At 42.8% G+C, this 24,575-nt stretch overlaps 1 long non-coding RNA gene across 1 annotated transcript in view; it reads left to right on the top strand.

The window, feature by feature from the left end:
- LOC311515691 overlaps positions 1-16,821 on the top strand; it is a 100,669-nt gene extending 83,848 nt beyond the window's left edge. Inside the window, exon 4 of the long non-coding RNA XR_014710203.1 lies at positions 16,259-16,821. This is a non-coding gene — a long non-coding RNA (uncharacterized lncRNA). The remainder of the gene's footprint in view (positions 1-16,258) is intronic.
- Positions 16,822-24,575: the final 7,754 nt, after the last annotated feature.

The raw sequence follows: 24,575 nt of genomic DNA, 5'->3' as shown, positions 1-24,575 counted from the left end.
GAAGGAGCAGCAGTGAGACCCAGAGTAGTTTGCTGGACCCCACTTCTGTAGGATCTGGATAGGCTTTTTCCCTTGAAGAAGCCTGACAGGGGGATTTAGTGCTGAGCAAGTCTTCTCCAAAGCAATGAGCATGGAGAAAGTATACAGTGACCACCTGAAGATCTCAGAAAGGGTAGAAGACACACAGCCACTCCTGAAGAGGTCGGGGAAAGGGCAAAAGCCACCGGACCTCACAGAAAATTGTCTTAGCCAAGCATGGAGCCATGGAGCTAAGGGGTAAAGGTGGGGAAAGAACATCTGGAAGGGAAGTTCCTGTTTTGGAGGATATTCAGACTTGATTATCTGAATGTGCCTGATATTGCATACTCTAATCCACCTGATTATGAGGAGCCCAAAATCCAAATGCTGGACAACTGGCCCACCGCACGTGCATCATGGCAGCAAACAGTTAATGAAATTCTAAGGTAAATAAGCAGAGAGACAGTAGTTCCACTCTCAGTATGTTTACACTGCAGCTGGGATTATGCCGGTGTGAGTAGACAGACACACGCTAGCTCTGCTTCAGCCAGTGTACTAAAAATAGCAGCATAGCTGGGGGTAGACTAAGCGGAGGCTCAGACTAGCTGCTGGAGTATGTTCTAGGGGGGTCTGGGTGTGTTTGTATGCAGGCAGCTAGCCCTAGCTGCTGCTCATACTATCCCCAGCTACACTGCTCTTTTTAGCATGCTAGTTTGAGTAGAGCTAGCACATCTGTCTATCCATGCTGGGAAGCATGCTTCCAGCTGCCATGTAGATGTATCCTATACTAAGCACTTCAAGGGACTGTGTTCAGTACAGTTACCATGTGTTAGAGCTTAGGTGTTCCTAGGAAGCTTTGAAGTTCTAGCCATGTTCGTAAAGGCTCCTTTGGTGCTCATTCCACGTTCTCCCAGTCCCTCTTCCTCTCAGTCTGTTTGATGATCAAGCCTCAGCTCATACCCACACCAAGAAACGTTGAGAAAAGGTTCCCACCCAGCTGCTGGCTCACCCATCCATGTTTGTTATGTCGTATGAAAGCTGGTTGAAGCTAAGCAGAAGCCATGTTTTTATTTCTTTAATAAATGTAAGTACAGACCCTTTACATGAATAAAAGTAAAAGTCAGTCCTGCGAGGTTTTTAAACCTCCCAGAAATAGTCCCCACACCTCAGCCAAAGTTAATGCAGCCAGAATTTCCATGGAAAGCATCCTCAGTATGGAGGAGTTTTTGCCAGCAAGTGTACAGATAATGACTTTTCAGTCCCCTCTTCTCTTGTGCTTCAGCTGCTTTGTGACAGGCTTGATGGGGAGGGGAGGCAGTTGTGAGGCTTTGAAATGATGTCATAAACTTTGTTCAGGAGACGATCACCACAGCTTTCCAAAAGCCTTTGACAAAATCCCTCACAAGGGGCTATTAAGGAAACTCAGCAGTCAAGGGGCGAGAGGTAAAGTGCTCTTGCGCATTAGAAACTGGCTAAGAGTAAGGAAAAAATGATCTATTTTAAACATGGCAGAAAGGTTAACAGGGAGGTTTCCCAAGGATCTGTATTGAGGTTGGTTCTGTTTAATTTATTTATTGATGATCTAGACAAGGGGGTGAACAGTGAGGTGGGGGACCTGACATAGCTAGGTGAATGGGCAGCACAATGGCAAGTGAAATCCATTGATGACAAATGCAAGGTAATGCCCTCTGGAAGGTATTATTTACACACTGGTGGTTTTCTAATGAGCTTTAACTAGTCATGAATAAAATCTGGGGATCACTGTAGACAGCTCCATGAAGTCCTCTGCTCAATATGCAGCAACAGTCACAAAAAGCACCCAAATGTTAAGATATATGAAGATGGGGATAGAAAGTAATATTGAGAATATTATACTGCCATTATGTAAATTGCTGGTATGCTGTTACCTGGCATAGTGTGTTAGGTTGAAACAACTGATCTCAGAAAGAACATAGCAGAAACAGGAGGAGCAGATTTGGAGACAAGTAATGAGAATAATTAGAGAAATAGAAAAACTTTCATTTGAAAGGAGAATGAAAAGACTGGGACTATTTAGAGAGGACATGCTTAGGTATTATGACGATCAATTGAACAGAAAACCCCCTAAAATTGATTAATAAGAGGGGACATGATAGAAGCATATAAAATACTGAAACGGAAGAGAAAGTAAATCAGATAATCTGCTTACTCTTATCAAGAACAAGGGAACTGCCAATGAAAATGAAAGGCAATACATTTAAAGCTGATAAAAGGAAATATTACTTTTTTACACAATGCACATGTAACTCTTATGTATGTGGAACTCTTCACCACAAGACATCACTGATTCTGTGATCACAGCAAGATCCAAAAAAGGACTACGGACAGATCCTCAACTGGTGTAAATCAGTATATCTCCATTAGAGTCAATAGAGGTATACCCATTTAAACCTGCTAAGGATCTAGTCCTTGTTACTTTCACAGAGAATGAAAACATTCACATTCACATTAGATAGATATAGGATGACCACTAACTGACAGAACTGAGGAAGAAGCTAGTTCCCTTTAGAATGCCATCATTGGAATTTTTGTACTTTCCTCTGAAATTGCACAGGCCATTCTCAGAGACTGGATACTGGATTAGACGGATGACTGGTTTGATCCAGTATGATGGTAATTATATCCTATCACTGGGCAGAACCTCAGTAAGGCCTGGGGTGGTATATATTACAACATACACCTTCTCACTGGGTAGGTTGCATAAATCAACTTTAAATATTCTGTCTTTAAAAGGAAAATAAACTAAAAAAATTGGTACTTTTTAAAGCCTGCAGTATGTTCCTCCTCCCTGACTACAACATTGTAGCTGAAAGATGGAGGTTAACAGGAAAGGAAATATCTGTACAATTTTTCTTGATTTTTTCCTGATATAACTTCTTACAGAGACTAATGGACCTGGTGTGACAGATTCAGCATCTGTGAGTTTCCCAAACTATCACACCTGGCGTCAGACATGTATAAAGCCTTGTTTCACACAGCACAGATGCATCACTTAAGTCAGTCATGAGTGGGATGAGGTGTGGGGGACAGAGAGAGAATGTTTTACAGAAACTTGGGACTTAGGGAAAATATTGGACATGGAAAAAGAGCCATGATGGACTGCACTTCTCTAGCTGTCAAATGTGGCTTTGAAGCTGCTATGGCTTGGAAGTATACCAGGACGTCCAGAAAAAGCAGTTTTTCATCTCCAAGTACTAACTTTTTTTCTGATGAGTTTTTAAGTCTTTTAAACTTCACCCCTACAAGAAAAAGAGAGTAATTTGAAAAAATTGCTTTTTATAAACAAAGTTCTGTTCCTTACCAACCAAGGTAACTGTAAAACTGTCTAAGCACCAAGGGAGCTGGACAGCTAAAGAAAGTGAAATAGCAGATAAGAGAAACTCTGGATATCAATATTTTCATAGTTGGGTTCCCAAAAATATTATTTGGTTTATTAATCTGTATTACAATAGACTCTGGAGGCCCTAACCAATAGCAGGGATCAGTTCTGGGTCCGGTTCTGTTCAATATCTTCATCAATGATTTAGGTAATGGTATAGAATATACTGATAAAGTTTGCAGATGATACCAAGCTGGGAGGGGTTGCAAGTACTTTGGAGGATAGGATTAAAATTCAAAATCATCTGGACAAACTGGAGAAATGGTCTGAAGTAAATAGAATGAAATTCAGTAAGGAAAAATGCAAAATACTTGACTTCAGAAGGAACAATCAGTTGCACACATAAAAAATGGGAAATGACTGTCTGGAAGAAGTACTACAGAAGGGGATCTGGGGGTCATAGTGGACCACAAGCTAAATATGAGTCAATAGTATAACACTGTTGCAAAAAAAGCGAACATCATTCTGGGATGTATTAGCAGGAGTATTGTAAGCAAGACATGAGAAGTAATTCTTCCGCTCTACGCTGCGCTGATTAGGCCTCAACTGGAGTATTGTGTCCTGCTTGCCACATTTCCGGAAAGATGTTGACAAATTGGAGAAAGTCCAGAGAAGAGTAGCAAAAATGATTAAAGGTCTAGAAAACATGACCTATGAGGGAAGACTGAAAAAATTGGTTTGTTTGGTATGGAAAAGAGAAGACTGAGAGGGGACATGGTAACAGTTGTCAAGTATATAAAAGATTGTTACAAGGAGGAGGGAGAAAAATTGTTCTTAACCTCTGAGGATAAGATAAGAAGCAATGGGCATAAATTGCAGCAAGGGAGGTTTAGGTTGGACAATAGGAAAAGCTTCCTAACTGTCAGGCTGGTTAAGCACTGGAATAAATTGCCTAGGGAGGTTGTGGAATCTCCATCACTGGAGATTTTTAAGAGCTGGTTAGACAAACACCTGTCAGGGATGGTCTAGATAATACTTAGTTCTGTCATGAGTGCAGGGGACTGGACTAGAGGACTCTCGAAGTCCCTTCCAGTCCTATGATTCTATGATTGTCCTAGGTGCAACACAAAATAGCAGATAGTCCAGCCCATAATGAGCTTACAGTCTAAATAGACAAGACAGTGGGAGAAAGTGTTACAACATCTAAGCCAAAGATTGGAAACTGAGTCTCAGAGAAATTAAGTGGCTTTCTCAAAGTCACCGAGGAAATCTTAGCTGGGAGCTGAACCCAGAACACCTGAATCCCACTACATTAGCCACACGCCCAACCTTCCTCCCAAAAAGCAAGAGTGCCTAAAACTAGATGCCTAATTCCATATGCACATTCGTAAGTGCATTTTAAATAAGATTTTCCACATGTACTGAGCACCCACCATTTCCCATTGACTAAATCAGAATTGTGGGTGCACAGCACCTTTCAACAGCCGGATATTTATCCAGGTGCCTACATATGAATGTAAGTGCCTCACTCTAGGTACCTATCTCTGAAAAGTCTCCCTTATCCTTTCTTTCTCTCAGCGTAGTTCCCTCGCTGTTGGCAGCTTCTTTGCAATTGGTAGGAAGAGACTATTTTATTCCTTCCCTCATCTCCCACCACTGTCTTTCCCCCTGACATTACACAATGTTTAATTTAGTTCTTAAGCTCTGTAGGGCAGAGATCCTTGTCTTCTATTTAGGGAGATCCTTAGCACACCTTTGGGCACTCATTGAATTAATGAGCAATGATAATGTTATATGACAAGGAAGACAATGGCTGTTAGGCCAACAGGACCTGCAACTTTCTAATTCAAAGGAGAAAAATTCACTACCCCTATTGTGGAGAAGGCTAGTGAATATGGGAGTGGCTTGGATCTAGTGGCTGAGTAAAGAGTGATGAAGTGGCTGAAGAATGGAGACTTTTCAGCAGCGGGGCCTCCGCTATAGAATCGTATTCCCCAAGAAATCAGAATAAGTCCAGCTTTCATCCCTTTTAGCTCTTAATTTTCATCCTGTTTCTGCTTTATCCTTTCTTCTATTCTGTAACAACAATGGAAGAATGGGCTGGCAACACTCTCATTGTTATAAGCAAGAGGGATAATGTTTTTTCCCCATACACTCAAACCAAATGGCATAATGGAAAGGTTGGCAATCGGTCCGTTGGGCTGTATCTGCTTTATGTAATTCTGCTAGAATCCAGCTATTTGGATATGTTACAAATAGATGATGACTATTGCCAGTGGACTATTCCCACTCTTGCACAACTGTGGATGACTTCAGAGCTTCCATTTTTCCCCCTTCCAAAACACCACCCCTCAACACAAACCCTACAAGAACAACTGATTGCGTCTAGCTAGTACCAAGTACAAATCTCTCCACTGGCCCTGTTCTCTACTACCTGGTACAGAAGATGGAAACATTTTAACAAGCATCATGGTCATGGCTCTGGGTCCCCATGCTGTAGGGAGCTGGACCCAAAGGTTCCACCAGGGGGCGGACGGAGAGGGGCAGAGCACCCGCTTCTGCTCCCGACACATTCAGTAAAATGTTGTCCCCTGGCTGGTGGCGCTGCTGTTGCTGTAACAGCACAGCTGAGCCAGTGGGTCTCCTTCCCCTGCCAATACAGAACGGCAGTGGTGGAGGAGTTCAAGCTACTACTGCTGCTGGTGGGTGGGGGCAGTGCTGCTCTTCAGGGGCTCCCTGCCTGGGGGGAGGAGGAATGCTGAGGAGCTGGCTCTGGGGGTGCTGTGGAGGAGGGGGTGCTGAAGAGCAGGCTCTGGGGGTGCCATGGAGGAGCGGGGATGCCAAGGAGGTGGCTCTGGGGATGCTGGTTCTGGGGAGGGGCAGTAGAGGCCTGGGGAATGGCAATGCCACTGCCAGGCCTTTTTTGCTGCACAACCCGCACAGGCCCCATCCAGGAGTCCAAACTCTGCTTCCTTCTCCTAGTAACGCCAAGGGTGGTGCAGGGCAGGGTCACGCTGGCTCATTCTCAGATGTCTGGCTGCTGTGGGGAGCGAGCATGGAGTGAGGGGATGGCACAGAAAAACACCAACCCCACCCAGCAATACAGCTTCATAGCTCAGATCTGGTCAGGCCTGTCCCTCACCCCTCTTGACCCACCCAACTCCAGCCGCTAAACCCTCCCTCCCCAGGGTGTCTTCCCCAATCTCCTCCCTCTGCCAGGGTCTCCTCCCCCCAAACCCCTCAATCCCCCTCCATGCCCCAGATTCTCAGCCCCTAAACTCCACCTCCTGCCTATGGTCTCCATACCAGCCCCCAATTATAGTCATGTCCCTGCCCCACAGAACAGAAGATGCCTGTCCTGACACCACTGTTCTTGTAACAATAACACACACACGCACCCCCCTTCACCCCATTGTTTACCCCAGTCCCACATAGATATAGCTCATGGCCCCAGTCCTTTAAGATGATAGATAGTTTTTAAAAGTCCACAACAATCACTCAGTGAATAGGCTAAGTCAACAGGTTTCCAAATTGTCCAATAATTCTTAGTGGAAAATACTTTTTTCACAATATTGCTAAAACAGTAAGGAATGTTAACAGTTATTTTCATGTTTGTTAAGCTAGTTTATCTGTAGTTCATTCTATGGTTCTTAATGGGTATTTTTGTTAATCTAGATTTAAGAAATATAGAATCAGGTCTATTGCCATTGACAGATTCGCACAGTGGAGTGCAATGAAATTGTGGAAAATTTCCCTTGATTAATAGTTTCTCAGTCAATATATTTAAAGTAATTATTACTTGCTTGTTTTGTCACTTCTTCGTAGGTTGCAGCATTGCTGCTTTAGTTAGCTCTCTAAGCTGATACTATTTGGTAAAATTTCAGAAAATGTTTGGTAAATTTTTTAGACCACTCCCCTGCTTAAAACCCCAGTTGGCACCTATGGTACCCCATCAAATGCTACATTCTGAGACGTAGAGACTATTTAGCTTCTCTGTCCTACAGTTATACTAGGAACAGTGAGGAATACAGTGAGTACCAGAACACTAAGGAGGGGGCAACCAATTCTTTTGATATTTCAGCCACTAATATCAACTACTTAGTGATCAGGCATGTTCAACTTCTGTTTGCTCACACTTTGTCTTTTTCTTTGCTTACCAGCGTTATTTCATTGCTGTCCTCAGATACGATTAGGCTTTTCATGGTAAAAGGAACTATTGTTTTAACTTCTTGGTGCCCATATTTCATTTTTAAACTTATCTCTGACTCAGAGTGATTTTTCTTTTGGCTTTACTCCATCACTCCCTTCGCTCCAGCTTCTGAGCGTTACCTGATGATTTCACTTCCTGCAGTTCTTGGAGCTCAGCAGTGTTTAATTGAAAGTCTTTTGTAAGGCCACTGGGCAAAGAGAAGCAGGAGTCTGGATGTTTTAGGCAAATCTTCAAGAGCATTTATCAAATCTCTTTTGTACAATTTGTATCTCTGTGGATTTCAGCGATTGTGCCAGGAGGCAAATTAGACTCCTTAGGAGCAGAAGGTCTAGCAGATTAATGCGTTGGTCTGCTGAGCCCTGTACCAGTGAGTGCATGCACTTTAAAGAGGACTATAAACAGAGCTCGTACTGGCAATATGGCAGTCAGGGCAGATGTATTTAAACTTCAGAAGACAGTTGGCCCCATTGGTAGTACCCTGGGCTGATGGCCAGGAGACCCAGGTTCAATTTACAGTTAAGTCATCTGTGTTTATTTCTCACAAAATACATATTTAAAAAATTCTGAAATTAAAACATCATGGTTAAAACACTCTACAGTAAACAGAGGCCTTAAAGGAAGAATGGCTGCCAGCTTTGCTTTTTGTTAAAGCTGTAACAGATTTAGGGTTTATTTTATACCCAAGACACACAACCGTGCCTGAGACAGTTCTGCAAAAGGCGCTGCACGCCTGTGCAAAGGCTGGCTGAGCACTTCAGATCATGCTGATTCTGGAGCTGACACCCAAAATAGCAACTCAAAGAGAAAGCAATTGTTTTGTTTGCTGATCTAGACAGATACACCGTACAACCACTTTTGCTAAGGTGACGTACAGGTTGCAGGCACATCTCAGTAGCTTGAGTGCGATAGAATGCCTTTCAAAACCATTCAGGCTGGAGCAGGGGAAAATGTCACATACTAAAACCTCAGGACATGCCATTAAAGTCGTACTTTTCAAACTAGGCACCCAAACTATTAGTATGTCGACACAGCAGACAGAGGTGTGACTGAAGCACCTGTAGACATACCCACGCTTGCTTCAGTCTATTTAACTTTAATAACAATAATAGTGAAGCTGTGGCAGCAAGGGCTGTTACAAATGCACCTGGGACACCCTCCCCTCCCCCCAGGTATGTACTCGAGTTCTTAGCCCAACCAGTGCTATTGCAGGTTCACCGCTATTGTTATTCGAGTAATTAGCTCAAAGCTAGTTTGCGTATGTCTACATGTATTACAGTCACACTCCTGATTACATCTGAGAGAAATTTGTACAATTCTTGAATGTGATCTGGGTGTGATGGAAAGGAAACCTGTAAAGCAGAGCAATCACCACGCAAGAGAACATTTTGTAGTCATTTGAGAAATTAACCTCTCTGTTACCGATGAATAAGGAAATATAAGAGTCTAATTTTCTCAAGCACTATTACAAGTCAGGATTAAAATAGTTTAGATGCCTTGTTTGAGAAGTGCAAACTTGACTTTGGATTTGTTAGGTTTTATCTTTTTTTTTTTTAACTCAAAAGTTCTCAAAAGCTAATTTGCCCTAAAATTTGCTTGTAACCTTAACTTCACCTGAAAGAGCTCTCTCTCTCTCTCTCTCTGTGTGTGTGTTTTTGGGGAGGAAATTTCCTTTTTTCTTGTTAATGTAATTAGGACTGCTGGAGAGGAACCTTGTTCCTCCAACCCCCAGGAGCTCCACAAGCAGAGAGCCTGATCCAACAGTGTTCAGGAGGTCCAGGGCAGTGAGGAATATCCCCTTTTCTGTTGACCACAAACTCTCCTAGCCACAGTCCTCACACACCATCCTGGGGATGGGAATCCTGATGCTGCAGATCTCCTAAGGTCTGCAAAAAGGAAATCCAAGTCCTGCAAATCTCTGTAGGTCCTCGGAGCTCCTCTCCTGTAAAGCCTGGGAGGTGTGTATGAGTGTGACTCCCTTCCTGTCGACTTCCTATTGTCTGAAGAACTGGGGCTGTCTTCCTGTGTCTTAAAGGAAGGGAGGAATATGGCTGATAAACAGCGCTGGGAGAGAAGAATCCACCTACCCTTCCTGTTGCTCCCCAGCCCAACAGAGGAGATCAAGGGGTACAATAATAGCCCCCTTCCCGCTTGCAGCTTCCTGCTGTTCCCCAGATGCCTTGTAGGAATGCTTACTGAGTGAAGAATCCCTCCCCCTCATTCTTTGAATCTGCTTGTCAGCCTCCGAACTGCACCCCCTGATAATCTCATGAAGTTTGTCAGAGTCAGCTCTAGTCTTCCCCTCACACATACTCTGCAATCCATAGCTCAACAGCTCCTGCTCATGAGCCTCAGGGGGGATCGTGCTCTCCTCACCCCCATGGAGCTTGTGTGAGGATGCTCATCAGGGCCCCAGAAAACCTGAGTAGGCGCCCTCCAATGTGTCGCCTAGGGCTTGTCATGCAAGCTGTCAAGCCTTTTAAGGCTCACTGGGGGTTCTCTCCTTGTGAAGAACTTAATGAGCCCACAGAAAGTGGGGAATGATTCCTTGCTCTCTCCTGAAGCCCTTTGCTCTCTCAACGCTCCTCCCTGCAGATCTCATATGGTTTACAGCAGCAGGATTCCCTTCCCACAGATTTCAGGAGGTCTATAAGCGGAACAACTGGGTGCCAACTGGGGACTTTATGGGAGTTATGTGATCAGGGGGGCATTCCAGCCCTTTCTGTGACCCTCACTGACTCCTCTCATGATTCTTAGGGGGATGATTGGGTCTCCTACTTCTCTGGGCCTTAGGAAGCTTGGAAACTCCGTGTGAGTCTCTTGATGGAAAAAAAATCTCTCTCTTTCATTGACCTGCCTCCCTAGTCACAGGGTTATATTTTATGACTAATCTCTTTAGGAAATGGGGTTTTGAGTTGTTTCCCCCTCTTTTTCTATTAGATGAGAGCTTAGGTCTCCAGCAGTAATTCAATGTGCTATCCCTAAGAGCAGCAGAGCAGATGTTCCATAGGGAGACTCTATACACAAACATTAATAACTTTAGAAACAAGACTGTAATCAATTCATTTTTGATCCCGGGCACTAGAATGCAGCAAAGGGAATCTAATAAATTAAGTTTTATCTCACCTATTCATTCTGTGTTTTATGCTACAAAATGGCAAAATAATTAGACTTCTTGAGCTCTAGGGACCACTTCTGTTTTTAGTGCTTCTAACTCACTTCAACCTTTGTAGAAAAATATAGGTTAGCTCCAGATCTGCCCTACCAGTTTTGAGGCTGATAAGACTTTTCTGGATGTTGTGAGTGTTATGAGGATAGACTCCGTTAAAGATTGTGAGGCGGTCATATACTACAGTGATGGGGGCCATATAAATGCCTAGAGAGATTGATAATGCAATCTCGATCACAAACTTAATTATAGAGTAAAAGCTGCACTACTATAATATAAGGACAGAAATAATTGATGGATAAAGCATATGCCATAGATCCGTCTGCTGATAGCACCGTCATATACATTGTATATTACATATGTCACACAAAGAGGGAGCTTCCCTGGTCAGTGAGAAACCTTCATTAATATTGCTTTGTTACTATAAATACATTACTGAGAAATGACCCTGAAGACCTCAAAGGATTTTGCTATACATTTGCTTTGTAAATAAATAGCCTGTGGACCTGGGGGCGAGGGGGAAGGAAAATAGTTTGCAATGCACAAAAAAGCCCATTACTTGAATATAAATAGTTTTCCCAAGTCAAAAGCTTAACAAAAATTGTAGAGGTATAATTCTTTTCACTGAAAGTTTACTCCCTTGTCTCTTTGGGAATGAATTCTCAACCAAAAACTTTTAATTAATGTACAAGCCAGATGCAGTAAGATGCTGAGTGTCTTCTGAAGAGGACAGAGGGCAGTCACAGGGTCAGGTACATATAGAATAGCCTTCAAATGTGGCTGTGATATAAGGGTGCCGCAAGCAGTGAAGGGCCCAATCCTGTACATGCTGGTATCAATAGCAAAACTCCAATTCTCTTCAATAATACAGGATCAGGCCCCAAACTCTGTTCTTTCCAAAGCTCCAATTCTTCCCCCTTAACCACATTGGGTAGCATCTCAGTGGGATTAATTGTAGAATAAGGTGCTATTAAGCATGAGCATGGGTAGCTGAACTGGGCCCTTCGGCAGTGCGCTAACTGTTGTTTTGTAAGCAAGGCCTCCATCTGTAGTAATGAAAACAGTTTATACTACTAAAGGCATTTTATTCTGCATTCTCTGTGAGGGGTCCTTGGTTCTGAAACCTGCTCCCCCACTTTGTCTGCCAGAGCCCAGATTTATTAATCTCCCAGGCACTCTGCAAATTTTACCTTTCCCTCTCTTTGTTAAGACTGTTGAGGGGTGTGTGCGCTAAGCTGGATACATGTATGTGTAGCCCATTGTTTATTATCTGATTTTTAATTTATGGGATTGGCACCCAGATTACCTTGTGATAGGCACCCATAGTTGCATTTCCTACATGTGAATAAATACAAATTTAATAAGTGTACATATTTTAAAAAACCCTAGCATTAAGTGTGATTTAAAAAGGTTAGATGCAACAAAACCAACACACTGCACCAAGCTCCACTGAATGGGCTGGAATATAGGATGTAGAGACCCTGGACATGGTATCCACGCACTCTGACTGGATGATGGATGTGGTAGGGCAGATGTACTTGAGGATCCACCAGCCAAACTCCCTCATGGAGGGGGTACGTGTGCAGCAGTCATGTGGGCAACAGCCTCGAGGCTTCAGTGACAGCCACAGAATGAGACCCGAGGGAAGATTCCTTCCCCTGGCTCCTTTGTAACTGCCTTTCATGCAGCCCATTTACTCAAGATCCCCAGTATTTGACTCTTCTACCTATAAGAGGTGTTTTTCACTGCCAGCCACCAAATAGTTACAGAGTATTTGTACCTTCTCCACTAGATGTCCTCCTCTATGTGCATAACATCACTTTCCTGTAACAAGGCCCTTTATCAAATCGTTGAAGCTCTTGTCATTTGTATAATCCCCAAACCTCTGCTTCGGCAGGAGGAACGTTGTCCATTTATCCCAATAACACTATCTACTAGTTGAGTGGAACTGATTCCCTGGGAAACAGTAATTCTAAACTTGCTTGCTTGAAATTTCCTTTACCTGTGCTAGATATTATAGTGAAAATTGTACAGACATCACATTCAGCTTGATCCTACAATGTTACATCAGGTAAAGAATCAGATGCCATAATAATCTCCTATTTCTAAATATAGGCAATAAAATTGTATGATAACTGTTAGCAAATGCTGACTTTTTAAATGGACACCACTGTAGTCAAAGAATGTAATACAAAAAATATAAAACCTTTAGAGAGGAGGTTTTTTCAAAATAATCAAGCACTTTAGTACTGAGCCTTTGTTGTCAATAGCTCTCCTGATGTTAGTAGTAATGGTTAGAATTAAAACACTAGATTAACTGCTTTTAGGAACAATACTCTCATAATACCTGTACTCCTGTATTCTGGTGTTTCTAGCAATGGGTTAACTCTAAAATGTTTGGTAGCTTTGTTTTGAGTTGGGTAAGACCCTCCCCCTCCACTGTTAGAATGTTTATTTGAACATTCTGCTCATTATTTCTAGATATGAGTCAAATCTCAGAACAATTTTCCATATGCCAACTTTGGGGGATTAATATAAAATGGAACCTAGATCCAAGCCACACCAGCTTTTGCTTTTGTAAAATCAGAACCACACTTAGTTTTGATCATCTCTGTTTGAAACTTAGAACCATTTTCCTTCCTTCTTCCATCCTCTCACCATTACTCTGAGAATTTGGATGAAACGAGACTGAGATTCAAACCACCATTGCATTTGGATTTGCAAATCCCAAACCCAAAGAATGAGGTTGTGCAAATCCAAAACCACATCTGGTTTTGCCCATCTCTAATAAATACATTTTCAGGTCACTCAAAGCAATATATTTTGCTATTTGGCATGAAAAAAACACTAGCATTGTATATGAGTGGAAATGGTAAATTATATTCCCTGAGGCAAAATGGGGCCTAGGACTGAGGTCTGGAGTTTCCTTCACTAGGACCAAAAAAATTTCAGCAGAGAGATTAGTGGTTTCATTGGCTGTGTAGTAATCATAAAGGTTTCAAGCTATGGAAGAGGTGTTTTCGGATGGTCCTTTGCATCCAAGGAAGAACTATTACTTTCCCAATGTATTTACTAATTGATACTCTCTGATGAAGAATATGTTGATCAAGAATTCCTGGGGGGAATTAGACTCTTTGGATAGAATTTCACATACTGATTTACCAGTAGTTTCAGTGTGCACAGGTTTTCCACAGCCAGCTATTGTGGATGTTTCTCCTTTTTCGTGGCTTGGCTCATATTAACTAGCTTTGGTCACACAAAACCAAACTTGCAGTCAGATATCAAAATGGCTTTCCTGTAAATATGTATGTCTTATAACATGTATTAGCTACACTGTTCAATAAATATTTCTGTTCTGTATTTGGGAAAAAGCCAGCTGATGTATTCATAACATATGATGATGAAATACTTTCCATTCCAGTAGTAACTAAGGAGAATGTTAAACAGCAACTGCTAATGTTAACCATTTTTTAATCAGCAGTTTGGGATAACTTGCACCCAGAGGTTTTAAAAAGAGCTGGCCGAGGAGTTGTCTAGGCCATAAATGTTGATTTTCAGTAACTCCAATAACTCTTGGAACACTGGGGAAGATCCAGAGGACTGGAAGAAAACTAATGTTGTGCCAGTATTTAAAAAGTTTGAGCGGGATGAGCTGGGAAATGAAAGGCCTGTCAAGCCTGATGTCGACCCCAGGCAAAATAATGGAACAGCTGATATGACAGTCGATTAATAAAGAACTAACCCAATCAGCATGGGTTTATGGAAAATAGGTCATATCTATCTATCTATCTATCTATCTATCTATCTATCTATCTATCTATCTATCTATCTATCTATCTATCTATCTATCTATCTCTTAATGACCTGGAAGAAAACATAGATTAGGGGAAGAGGTAAATAATGAAGAGGACAGCTCGGTGATACAAAGTGATCTGGATTGCTTGGTAAAATGGAATCAAACAAACACCAGGCATTTTAATATGGCCAAATGTAAGGTCATATATCTAGGAAGAAAAAATGTAGGTCATATTTACAGGATGGGGGGCTATTCTGGTAGTATCCGGCAGCCCCATGCAGGATTGGGGTGTCTTTGTGCTAGCCGTTGAACAACCATATGCAAAGGCACAATCCCCATCCTGAAGAGTTGACATTGTAAGAGTAGAGATTGATCTTGAGGAGGGACTGGAGGAGGAACACTAGGGATATGTCTATATAGCAAAAGTTGTGCACTGGCTACCTGAGCTATCTTGAATCCAGTTACTATAGGTAACAACAGCAGTGAAGATAGCACATTGTAGGCTTCAGCATGGTAGTATAAATCTGGGTATGTAGTCAGCTCACTAGCTCATTCTGAAGCTGGCTGCCAGCCCATTCTGAAGCCTATGATGTGCTAACTTCATTGGTATTGTTATCAGCACTAGCTGGATTTAGGCTAGCCTGTGCACAGCTTCTGCTGTGGAGACATACCCTTGAACAGAGATTGTTCCTTTGGAACTCTTTAGAAACATTCTGTACTGATTTTTATTTTCAGGAAACAACTAAGATATAGTTAACTTGACAGTTATAATAGTGAAAAATTTATCTGAAAAACTGAAAAATACAAACCATCTTGACTGGCTAGTTTGCTCTGAGTACATCCAAGCCTGTCCATAAATAAGAGCAAGTGAGGCACTAGTGGACTGTCTGGTTCTGGCTTGGCTATGAATCCCATGAATCTGAGAGAACCAAGACAGTAACAATATTTTGGTCTGATTTTCCAAATATATCATTTCACATATTTATTTTTCTATATATGTACAGTCACCTTCAGTGTCTTGGCATGGCTTCCTGCCAGTAGAGCCAAGTTAGACTTTTTTTACTTGGCTCTACCATCAAACTTTCTGGCATGCCTACCTCTATCAGGAAAGTTGGCTAGCAGAGGAACATGTTAGTGTCAGTTTGGATGCAACTGTCTGTTTGCTACAGTCAGTAGGACTGAGGAAGTCCATTTAAAATAAACAGATAAAAAGAATAAAAATGAACACGTAGAAAGTTGAGCAGTACTCAGCAGATATTACAGTACATACTTGTATTTCAAACCAATTAATGTGTGGAGCCTACAAAAATAGCACCATAAACATTTTTTGTTTAAAGTTCTCTAAAGGGTACAGATATTAGAGTGATGTCCTTGGATAACATTTGCGTGAGTAGTAAATCTTGAATAATTTAGAATAGGAATGTGGCAATTCCACTTCTTTCATTTCTGGTGGAGATGAAATAATAGCCCCCACAGCATTCATATAGTGGATAAGATTCAATATGCAACACTATCTTGATTTTGTAGCATCTCAAAAAGCAGAGATCATAAGATATTCTTCCACCAACAAACACAGATACCATAGCAGAACTGACTTTGCCATTAAATATATTCAAGAACCTGGCTAAAGTTTTGATGAGAGGCTCATTGCATCTCTAATGGTGTACAATTTTAACTTTTCCTAATTGTTTGTATTTCTGCACTTTTAAGGGCACTAAAGCTGCTGGTTGTATCACTCTCCCACTAACAGGCCCAGAGGAGCTGAGATACAAGGCAGGAGGAGGTTGAAGGCCCAGAGACACTCAAAATGGAAATTCCATCTTTGGCAACATCATAGATTTTTTTGGTGATATTGACACAACTGTCTTGCCTTGAAAAATAGCTTTATAAATGTTGGAAAGAGGAGATGTAAGAGAGACTCTGTAGCCTCCTGTCATGGACCACAGGTCTTGAACGCTGGTCCACAGGGCTCTTAAGTCCTAGGCAGTCTCAGCCTGCCACCCAGTGATCTTCTAATAGTGGTTAGAATAGCAGCTGAACTCTAACAGAGGACTCCAGACCTGGGCTCTGATTGGTGGAACCCTGGAGGTCCTTATTGGTCCTCAGCCTCTATTTAACTCAAGCACAGGAACAGGAAGTTGTCCATGTGACTATCATGGCGATATGATTATGATATGATTATGACATCATTATGATGCATTTTGAACAAGATGCGTCATGTGAGGTATCATTTGAAAAGTTATGATTTGCTGAACATGATTATCCTACTTGTGTGCATGTATCATTTTTGCACCTGAAGTTCTGAATATTGACTATGTATCTGTATTTCAAATGTGCTTACTTTGGGTAACACCCACAACTAGTCTTTCAGGTACAACAATGAAGAAGCTAGACAGTGCTGTGGCTCATCAACAAAGACAATGGACCCTAGAAGAGTTTAGCCTTCCTGTGAACATTTCAGCCACCCTATGAGTAATAGCTGCTATGACCCAGCAAGGCACTGAAGGGCAAATGACCAAACCAGATGACACTGAAGTCCATTTTGGTACCTTTCACAAACTGGAGTGACATCATGATTTGTCTTCACTCCCCCGCAACTCTACACCTGAAAGAAGCTCTGAAAGACAAAGGACTTGGAATGGGGGAGGGGAACCCTGGCTGCACAGCAATTGCAGTCTGTGCCTTAAGAATCTGCAAGCCTGCTTGTATCATCAGTCAGCATGAGGGGATTTGAATTAGCAATTTATCTATCTATAATAGATAGATACATTGTATATTAGGCTTAATTTGCATTTTTTTTATTTGCTAGGTAATCTGCTTTGATCAGTTTGCTGTCACTTATAATCACTTAATATCTATCGTTCTGTAGTTAATAAACTTGTTTTATGTTTTATCTTAACTAGTGTGTCTTTAAGTGAAATGTCTGGGAAAATCTCAGCTTGGTTAACACAGGCTTGTTGTGCATATCTTTCCCACATCAAAGGGAAAGCGAACTATATTAATGAGCTTGCATTGTACAGATCCCTGTGCAGTGTAAGATGTTATAATACTGAGTTTATACTCCAGCAGAGGTGCAAGCCTGGAAAGCTGGGAAATTGGCTGGTGCTCTGTTGTGTATTTATGAGTGGCATCTATGGTGGTATATCTGTGAGTGAGGTAAAGCACTCAGGTAGCTCAGCTAGGTATGTGGCGCCACCTGCTGTCGTGTTGGGTGATAACAGGGCCTGGAGAGACTGGCTGAATCATCAGCAGAGCAGTGTGAGAAGGGCCAGCCCAGCTGGATGGTTAGAGGGCACAGCAAATCCACCCACTCCCACACTGCCCCTGGGGGTGACAACCCGTCACAGACACCTCCTCCCATCTCCTTGACAGAGATTCCTTCAACTCCCAAGACAGCATAACTAAATGAGATCATAGAGAGTGGGAAGGCAGAGGAAAATGATGTCAGGAAGTTGTTCCCTCTTTGATGGTATATTAGATTAACTTGTTGATACCACTCTCTACCCGCTCTCAGGAAAAAATGGACTTTTAAAAGATTCTGTGGAAGATGGAACATTTGATTCCTCAGCGCAAGAAACAATGAAAGTGTGGGCTGGGCAGTAAAGGGAAAACCACACAGTCCCCCATCCACTGACAGGCTGGGATGCTGAGCCCAGTGAGCTGCAGGCCTTGGAATCATCATAGAATCATAGAATATCAGGGTTGGAAGGGACCTCAGGAGGTCATCTAGTCCAACCCCCTGCTCAAAGCAGGACCAATCCCCAACTAAATCATCCCAAAATCATCAGCCTTTACTATGTCATTAGAGGCCTGCAAGTTCAGGCAAGCTTATGCACGGATATCTCAAGGGATAAATGTCTGAGCAACCTCCCTGTCTTTATTCTTATTATTTTATGTATTAGTGTTACAGTAACTTCAACAGAACAATCAGGATTGGGATCCCATTGTGCTAGGTGCTGTGCAAGCATATAGGGACGGTTCCTAACCTGAAAAAGTTACAGTTTAAGACAATGTGAAACATGTGGGTGTAACAAACAAATGTAGGGAATGAGGGAGAGAGGATGAGGGTAGCAATGCCAGGAACTCATCCTTCCAATAACTAGCATGTGCACAGTGTACCTTAAACATTTTTAAATTAAGCTATGTAGAGTATGGGACAATTGATCACTCACCCTAAAAAGGCACATTTCCTTTTTTGTGTGCGTATGACTTACTGCCAGCTGAACAAACCCTGGCAGTCTCTCTCTCGCATATGGGATCTCCAGAACAACAGGCTATAGATGCAGTTGTAGGTCCATAAGCCAGTTCAAGGCTTCCTCTGTGATGGTGTGGATATCATCCAATTCACCTTTGAACCCCTATTCGGGGCACTGTGTTATGTATTTGATGGTTTGGATGTTCTTACTGCAGTTGCACAAAGGGGAGTCTTTGATTTTCTCCTTATGTATCAAGTAGCTGCATCTTCCATGGGTTGCTGGGATGTGGTTCAATGTGGTCCAAAGTCTGCATGGCAGGTCAAAACCCGGAGGGCGGCTTGTTGGGTCAGTGATAATGTACTTGTTTGGAATGATAGATGAGATCCAGACGTGTTGCCATTCTCTGGCTGGATCGAGAGACATGAGGTGGTCATGTGTGGTCTATAATGGTTTTTGTGATTTCAGCTGGTGGTGGGGTATGTTATCCATAATTGCGGGATGGGAAGTTCTGGGTAGTCTTCAGCACATTTACGTTGTCATGCTATGGCTTTATCTTGATGGATAGCTGGAGACTTGATGTTTGCTAATACAGAAAACCACAACAGAGGTGTTGATTTTAAGGTTCCTGTGATGCTTTGCATGCTCTGATTCAGCTGCCTATTCACAAGTTGGGTTTGGCAGCTTCTTGTCCACACTGGTGCACGGTACTCTGCAACTGAGTACACCAGAGGAAAGGCCAATGTTACTAGCACTGGGGCAGTTGATCCCTAACTTTTTCGGGTTAACATTTGAATAATGTTGATGTGAGTTTTCGCTTTAGAGGCTACTTTCTTGAGGTAAGCATGAAAGGTGAGTGTACAGTCAAGAATGACACTGAGATATGTTGGCTTTGGGTCATAACACACAGTTTTACCACAAAACTCAACATTTAGTGTTTTGTGTGATTCTGTTGTCAAGGTGGAAAGTGGAGACTACCGATTTGCCTGGTTTTGGTCTCAGCTGCGACTTTTGGAAGTACTCCTCCATGATCTTAAGGTCAGATATAAGGGTCATGTCAAGTTCTTTAAAATGATGGTCCTGAGTTGCAAATGCCAAATCATCATCATATGAAAACTTTTGTGCTATCATTTCAGGCATATCGCTTGTATATACATCAAAGAGTGTCAGAGCAAATACAGAACCTTGTGGTCGTCCATTATTCAAAGTGTGTGGCTTGCAGGTTTGATCTCTGAGGTATGAGCATCCTTCACCTACTAATTATGGTGCTCAGCAGCCTGAGAATCTGCACACAGGGGATCACTTTGGCCATTTTCAGTAGCAGACCATCCTTCCAGATTGTGTCATATGCCGCTAATAGATTAATGAAAGCAGTACCGGTCTTCTGTTTTCATTGGAATCCAGCCTCGATGTTTTAGTGAGGGCCAGGACCTGGCTGCAGCATCTTCTGGGTGGTGGAAAACCAGCATGCTCCTTGGGTAGGCTGGCATCCACAAATGGGCCCAATACGGTTCAGAATTGTAGGCTCCATCACTTTGTAGGTGTTGCTCAAGAGGGAGATTGGCCTATAACTAGAATGGTGATCTGCAGGTTTTCCAGGCTTTAAGAGTGCAATGACCTTGGCTTCTCTCCACAAGCAGGGGATTTCACTGGTCTCCAGGATATAGGTGAAAAGCTGCAACAGTCATTTCCATGCCAGAGAACCCAGGTTATATAGGAACTCAGGATAGATACCATCTTTTCCCAGTTTTGTGGCTGCAATGTTGCATCAATCTCCTTAGTTGAAGAGTCCTTACTATTGGGATGATGGAGTGCATATGGACATCACCTGCTGGAGTTGATGCTGGACTTGTCTGTGATACTGTTTGTCCACTGGCTGTTTTGGTGTTCACAAAAGTTTAGCAGTGATGGCATTGGCTTCCACCTGTGAGCTAGTGGCATGTAGGGAATTTGCAGCCCCTAGGTGTCTCCGCACGTTGCAGGTGCATCTGCTCGAGTGTGTGAGGTTTAGACTTTCTATGTATTTAAGACACCATTTCCACCTTGCTGCATCCAGTGACGCCAGGGGATCTTTTCCAATTTCTGGGTCACTACACTCACTCATGTGGAGGAGTTCTTGGGTCTCTGCAGTCCAGCAAGTGTCCATCCACCCCATCTTGCAGAGTGGAAAGTGACACACTTCTTTTGCATCAAAAAGGAGGAGCATATCATTTGCCAATGCCCATGTGACAGTTCTTTGTCTGCAATGTTGTTTGTTGCATAGTCCCATTGTGTGTGGTGACTATTAAAGTTGCCCACAAATACAGCAGGGTCCTGTGCATTCTGCAGAGCTGGATGAGGGCACTGTGCTTAAATGAAAATCAGGCCCATGCAGTTGTATGAAGAAAAGAATTGGACCATATGACAAATCTAAGACTAAAAGGGGAGAGTACTAGTATGCTGATGAGCTTATGAGGATTCAGCTGATTGTGGTGCTTCAGTGGAATCAACAGATGCTCAGCACTTCTGAAAATCAGGCCACTAATTCAAATTTGGAAAGAAAAAAAAAGACAAAATATGTGACAAGGTGCTGCATGTGTAGGTAACTAAGGTATAGGGGAAAAAAGGTGTCATCATTTTGAGAAATAGTATGCAACCATATAATTAAATGTACGCACAGTTAAGGTGGTTTGTTCACCTTAACTTTTCAATTTCTTTATGTCAGTCTGGTTCAGTGTGCAACCCTAATATTCTTTTAATGTAATTTTTAAGAAAATGTAGTATTGATGCAACAATACTGTGGTTTGCCCTCAGTATTGTGCTGCTCACCCAAAGACAGAATACTTTAGCTTCACACATTTCTTGTGTCATCAGATCCAGATATTAGTTACCTGTTACACTTAGATAAAAAGGAAACTGCTGGGTAGATTGTCGCACAGGGAGGATAAAGGTCTTGCTTAAGGTCATACAGCAGGTCAGAATCAGAGGTGGGAAAAGAAAGCATGTGTTCTGACTCTTAACCCACGGACACTTTCTGAACTTCTGACTGATATGGGTTGCTGGAGCGACCATAAGAATGTAGCAGGGCAAGTAGGTTTCTTTGAATCATCTTCATCACTGTCACGTAGTATCTGAAAACATGCAGGACAGGTATACTGTCTTAATGCCCCATCAGCATTCAGCGTCCATTGTATGCTGTAGGTAGAAAAATATAGGTACATAAAGAAAGTAGATAATTATAATAATGATGCTTATTAAATATGCATTTCTATAGTGCTCATTAATAAAAGCTGAACCATGAACAACAGACAGGAAGAAAAATGTCTTAGCTCACTTGCTGCTGGTATCTTCTACAGCTCTCTGTTGTGCAACAGATAAGATACTTCAATGACAACGTACCAAGGAGCTGGGGCAGAAAATGTTTTGTCCCACTTGCCTAGTCCATTAAGCAGTGCTGAACTCCGATTTAAACTTTCACTTCTTCTCCTTCTCTAGCAGATTGCTTTCACACTCTGCTGAAACTGCAACAGCTGACATGGAGCATGTCTTGCTGATGGATCTGCACTGGCTCACACATGGTCAAATAGTTCAGCTGTGTCTGAGATCATATTTGTTAGCAAAACAATCTGCCTGTGACTCTTACTCGGTAATGCAAAGTAACCAAGTGATTATGGAATTCTGCTATTTCTGCTAAGGAGAGTACCTATTTCATAGGGTGGGGTAACTCACCTTGGGAATGTAGCTTGGTTAATGCAATTGTTTGGGGTACTACAACCTCTCTTGCTGTTAGAAACTCCTGGCATAGCATTGTAGACTGTTGACAGTATAGCTCTCATGTACTATTTACAGTATAACATGCTCTAGGTGGCTAAATTCAGCTTTGGTGTGAGCAAGTGAAATTCCATTGACTATTGGGGGTATTTTTGACAGGCCTTGGAACATCCAGGATTGAGAGTCACCTTATTACCCCCTGCTTCCAGAGTAAAGCAGTCTTTCTTGTGGTAGCTGGGTACCAGGAACCTAAGATCACCAGCCTTTCAGCCACTCAAGCACTCTCCTCTGGGCTATAGCAGCCCTAACTTTGATTTGCAGGTTACTAATAGGTGCACCCCAATCCCTGAGTCCCTTTGAATTGTTCTCATGTGATATCCACCCCCTGCCACTGGCTACTTACAGAAATCCCAGATCCTCTGCACCCAAAAGTGCAGTGCACCCAGTTTACAAGTTTTATCTTAAATCACAGCTCCTATAAACCATGCAGCTCTTGTGAGTACTTATAATAAAACAAAAGTAGGTTTACTTAAGAAAGAATAAAGTGATTATGATGAAGCAGAGAAGCCTCACACTATTATGAAATGGGTTAAAGAGAACCTATGTGCCCAGCTAGCCCCGCCCCCCCATACATGCAGCCATGGCAAGGCCTGGAGGGGGAAGAAAAGGCGAGAACTTGGCTCAGCTCAGGGCTGACTGGCCAAGAGGCAGGAGGTAGATCTACCTCTCTACTTGAAGGGAGCATCTCTACAATCTGGACAGCTGCCAGGGGAGAAGCACTACGTCCCTGACTGAGAGAGACTGCTGAGGAGACTGGGAGCACCCAGCAGTGAGTGAACTGTGCAATTTGACCATAAAAAACTTTGTGGGGCTAGGACCATCCAATCTTACATCTGCCTTGCCCAGAGGGCCTGAGGCTTTGGCACAAGGGGGTGCTGCTCCAGACAAGCCAATGTTTGGACTATATGGGGCAATGTCCCAAATTGAAGGCACGTAGGTAAGAAGTAACCAAGAGCAGTGGGAGGATCCTGCTGGTGTTCATAGAATCATAGAATCATAGAATATCAGGGTTGGAAGGGACCTCAGGAGGTCATCTAGTCCAACCCCCTGCTCAAAGCAGGACCTATCCCCAATTAAATCATCCCAGCCAGGGCTTTGTCAAGCCTGACCTTAAAAACTTCTAAGGAAGGAGATTCTACCACCTCCCTAGGTAACCCATTCCAGTGCTTCACCACCCTCCTAGTGAAAAAGTTTTTCCTAATATCCAACCTAAACCTCCCCCACTGCAACTTGAGACCATTACTCCTCGTTCTGTCATCTGCTACCATTGAGAACAGTCTAGAGCCATCCTCTTTGGAACCCCCTTTCAGGTAGTTGAAAGCAGCTATCAAATCCCCCCTCATTCTTCTCTTCTGCAGGCTAAACAATCCCAGCTCCCTCAGCCTCTCCTCATAAGTCATGTGTTCTAGACCCCTAATCATTTTTGTTGCCCTTCGCTGGACTCTCTCCAATTTATCCACATCCTTCTTGTAGTGTGGGGCCCAAAACTGGACACAGTACTCCAGATGAGGCCTCACCAATGTCGAATAGAGGGGAACGATCACGTCCCTCGATCTGCTCGCTATGCCCCTACTTATACATCCCAAAATGCCATTGGCCTTCTTGGCAACAAGGGCACACTGCTGACTCATATCCAGCTTCTCGTCCACTGTCACCCCTAGGTCCTTTTCCGCAGAACTGCTGCCTAGCCATTCGGTCCCTAGTCTGTAGCGGTGCATTGGATTCTTCCATCCTAAGTGCAGGACCCTGCACTTATCCTTATTAAACCTCATCAGATTTCTTTTGGCCCAATCCTCCAATTTGTCTAGGTCCTTCTGTATCCTATCCCTCCCCTCCAGCGTATCTACCACTCCTCCCAGTTTAGTATCATCCGCAAATTTGCTGAGAGTGCAATCCACACCATCCTCCAGATCATTTATGAAGATATTGAACAAAACTGGCCCCAGGACCGACCCTTGGGGCACTCCACTTGATACCGGCTGCCAACTAGACATGGAGCCATTGATCACTACCCGTTGAGCCCG

The sequence above is a fragment of the Lepidochelys olivacea genome, assembly GCF_965140295.1.
Source record: "Lepidochelys olivacea isolate rLepOli2 genome assembly, chromosome: 2".
In the NCBI taxonomy this organism is placed as follows: domain Eukaryota; kingdom Metazoa; phylum Chordata; order Testudines; family Cheloniidae; genus Lepidochelys; species Lepidochelys olivacea.
The sequence above is the reverse complement of the archived record's forward strand: the minus strand, read 5'-3'. Positions and strand labels throughout refer to the sequence as shown.